General features: G+C 43.9%; 1 long non-coding RNA gene across 4 annotated transcripts in view; it reads right to left on the bottom strand.

Annotated features, from left to right (window-relative positions):
- Positions 1–776, bottom strand: part of LOC119362026 — a 7,863-nt gene extending 7,087 nt beyond the window's left edge. For all 4 annotated transcript variants that reach the window (XR_005173095.1, XR_005173098.1, XR_005173096.1 and 1 more), the window contains exon 1: positions 34–776. This is a non-coding gene — a long non-coding RNA (uncharacterized LOC119362026). The remainder of the gene's footprint in view (positions 1–33) is intronic.
- Between the last annotated feature and the right edge of the window lie 3,276 nt (positions 777–4,052).

The raw sequence follows: 4,052 nt of genomic DNA, 5'->3' as shown, positions 1-4,052 counted from the left end.
GAGAGAGAGAGAGAGGTGGGGTTTTGTGTATACCTTAACGCTGCTTGGCAAAGAGGAGGACATGGTGTGGGTGGACGATGCCAGCAGGGGCGGAGCTTGCCGATCGGAGGACATCGGCGTACCGCAGCACACTTGCTGGAGGATAGCAGGCGATGGTGGCGGCGAGATGGGTTCCTCAGAATGGCTGTTGGAGACCGGGGCGCAGCAGAGCAGGTGGAGTGGGGTGCCAACAGCACACGATGCGGCCGCGCCGGCAAGCCCGACTCAGTCCCTAGGGTTAGCCACGGGGCACGCTCAGGGGAGGAACGGCGAGAAGGCGTTGGGGCATGGACGTTAATTATAGACCGAGGCAGAGCAACACCCGTGGAGGACGAAGAGGGAGATGACCGACGTTGGCTGAATCAGAGGCGCAGGTGGCAACGATTTGGGGACAGGCTTCTGGAGATGACGACACCCGTGGCTGTCCTGGGGTAGGACCTAATCGGCGTGATGCAGCGGCCGTTGGGTGGCTGAGGGCCAAGGGAGAAGGAGGCGACGTCGGCGGCGGCGGGCCGGCGGCCATCTAGGGTTACCCCATGGTGGGAGATGGCGGGGGCAGCGGGGTGGCGGCGCTCCAGGGAAAAAGGAGGGTCCGGCGGCGCGCCGGTAGGAGGCAGCGGGGTGGCGGCGCTCCAGGGAAGAAGGAGGGTCCGGCGGCGCACCGGCAGGAGGCGGGGATGACGGCGCGCCGGAAGGAGGCGGGCGTGGTGGCGCACCGGTAGGAGGCGAGGTAGGCAGTTGGGGAGTAGTGGGTGGGTGGCGATGGATTGTTTGTGTGGGATGCCTGTGAGCGCATCGACCGTGGTAAAAAAACCAGACGAAAAATAGGCACCGAAAATAAAACGAAAGTGGGAGGATGACGAAAAAAACCCAGTAAAAATAAATCGCGCAGACTATTCACCAACCGTTCCATTAGGAATAGAGATATCGATATATGGAACCCAACACTTCACCTAATGCTATTCTTATTCACCCACCTAAATAGCACTGTGTGTTAAGTTTCTCTCTTGAAGATGATGACAAGTTCAATGTTTTTTTTAATAAACTTGCTTGTTGATGAGACACGAGGACATTGCGCCGCCGCGCTGGGCGATTATGTTATAGTGGTGCTAATGATTGCCAAAGTGGCTGGTTTTGGACATGACGTTGAGAAGAGATAGGCCTGAATAGTAATCCAAGAAAGAGTCCTCAGATGACATATTTTTTCCTTGCAGGCAAACGAGAGAGATATGTACTTTTTGGTGGAACTATGTGCCTGGCTGCTTGATGCATGTCTTAATTAACCATACAAGGGTCATCAAGTTAACACTTTCTTAACTTGCATATCAAAACATATAGATGGCATGCACTTTTGCTAAAAGAAGAATGCTTATGATTTAGATATGCTGCTTTGTTCAATGAGGCTATACACTTCAACATGGAAAATAATCTAAATGATTGCACCACTTTTTTGGCCTTATTGGAACTTAAGTCTCAAATCATCCAAAACTATTTTGTTATCTATGCGTACAAATTTGTGTTCTAGCACATTAGCAAATAGATAATATAACCATGCTGTATACTCCTTTAAGATACAAACATTAGTGCTAATTACCCTCCATAATTATGGTCCAAGTATGCTCTAGGATATAAAAACAACAGATGAGTCACCATATTCTCCGAATTTCAAGTAAAAGCTTGAATAAAGACATTGGCAGGGAAAAAAAAGAAAAACCGGGAATTATTTGAAAATGGGGATTGCGTAATACTATTTCGAAATTTAAATAGAAGCAAAGAGTTAATAAGAGGCGAACTAGATGAAATGGGAAGTTGAATAATGTCTCTAAAAATCAAATAAAAACACAATTTTATACAATAAATTGTGACATGCATTTTGTTCCTGTGTGGGTGGGTGTTTGTTTAAAATAGAAATATTTCAAGAAAATATTAAAGCATGACATTTGGACATATCGTATGTCCAAGACTGCATAAAGTGTGATGATATATTAGTTTATGAATGAATACAAATAATTTTGAGTCTGTTGATATACCTTTTTTTTCTTTCTAATTTTGTATACTGATCATGTTCGCTGTACTTAATATATCATTCATGACATTAGTTTTTGTGTTACCTGATTTTCTAACTTGTGTGCTCTGAAACATCTGCAAAATAATAATGATATCAAGGACTAAAAGGTAAGAACTAAAATAAGATCTAATTTTTTTAGAAGGATTGCGAACAATAATATTGACAAAAGAGAGACTTGGTTTGGACTATACCTACCCTTGTCACATCAAAAATGATTGTCACACCCTTTTTACAAATATATATGTCCACTTGACATGCATATCAATTAATATGTATTCAATTCTTTGAACAAAATACTCATATAATCTACTAGGTTTGTACTTATGCATTGTCATGCGCTAAGTTTAGCTAGTTCACATTCTTTAATAATTGGTTAATTTACAAAACACATCCATCCATTATGAAGTCAGTATTCAAAGCATTTGATATGTGAGATGGATAGTACACCCATTCCTCTTTGTTGATGTAATAGGATAGGTTAGACATATGCGAAGCTAAGCCTGTGTAGCTATCTTTGCGTTGGACTAATCATGCATTACGAACAAACATTCCAATGCGTATAGGGTACATACACCCGTTCCTCTTTGGTGATGGCAACACACAGGAAGCACTCCTTTTGAAGCTAGCAAAATATATATATGCATGTGTAGGTCCCCATCACATGGCGCCCAAAGTTAGATGGATCCAACCGCATCACATATATTCACATGGTTTTTTATGCACACATATAATATGTGTTGACGTGACCCGTTTGGTGTTAATAATTAATCATACAGCTGCTTTGGTCTGAATCCGACAGAACTACAGTGATAGATTATTCGTGGAGAGAGACTATTCATTGCGAAGCTAATTTTTTAGCTTACCGGCGTACGGTTAACCCACACAAAGCTGCTTTAAGACCGAACAATGAATTTTATATATGCACCTAAATGAGGATATAAATTATTCAGACGTTGCTACTTGTAGAAACTCCTGTAGATTACTTTATGCGAGCATAGCCGGGCCAGTGCGGGATTTTTGGCACACACTAGTATATTATGAACTCAGTTATATATCGCCAACTATTTCTCGAAATTGTAGTCGACTTCTTGACCATGAGCTCATCGAGCCGGCGGACAGCGACGACGCACAATGGAGGCAACGCCGTGACAAAACCTGGTCATTCTCAGGTCAGGCCGGGATTTGGGCCGGACTTGCAAAAGCCTGAGGTGCTTTTGCAAGGCCCGTACCAAAAATAAGCCCAAAATGTATGCATTTTTCCCTCAAAAAAAAAAAAGCAGCCCGAGCCTAACCTGTGGTAATGGCCTGAAGCCCCAAGTATTTATTTTTTCTCGCCATGCTTTGAAAAGCCCAATCCTAAAATCCCAAGCTTGTCCCAACTTAGGCAAAAAAAAAAATTATTATGCATTTACATGTATTTTCTCTTGGCCCAACTGAGTAAATTGCACCAATGATACACAAACTTGTCCATTTTAGTGCGAACCAATCTGTGGATGGATGGTTAGAGAGGATGTGGTATCCTCAGCCCACCATGGTTCCAATCCTGGTGCTCGCATTTATTTCAGAATTTCCGGCGATGCACATTCAGTGGGATGAGACGTTCCCGTCGATGACGAAGATGTCTACGGCGACTCCGTAAATTTCAAGATGATAAGCCGGCTCAGTCTTTCGGAGGTGCTCATAGGGATAAGGTGTGCGTGTGTGCATTCATAGGGTGAGATTATGCGCGTGTATATGAGCGCTTGCGTCTGTACTGTGTTCAAAAAAACTTATCCACTTTAGTCCACAATCTCGTACACATGAAAAAGGGCTGCGTAAACTTGTGTAGCGCGCTCAATTTAGTACAAAAATAGCTGAAAGGACGGCAGGAGCTGCCGCACGGCACACTAACCCCCTATATGTTCTCCCATGGCATGTGGTGTTGCTATATTTGCGCATAGCCCCC

This window comes from Triticum dicoccoides, chromosome 2B (genome assembly GCF_002162155.2).
Source record: "Triticum dicoccoides isolate Atlit2015 ecotype Zavitan chromosome 2B, WEW_v2.0, whole genome shotgun sequence".
NCBI lineage: Eukaryota > Viridiplantae > Streptophyta > Magnoliopsida > Poales > Poaceae > Triticum > Triticum dicoccoides.
Note: the sequence above shows the minus strand (reverse complement) of the source record. Positions and strands in the feature narration are given on the sequence as shown.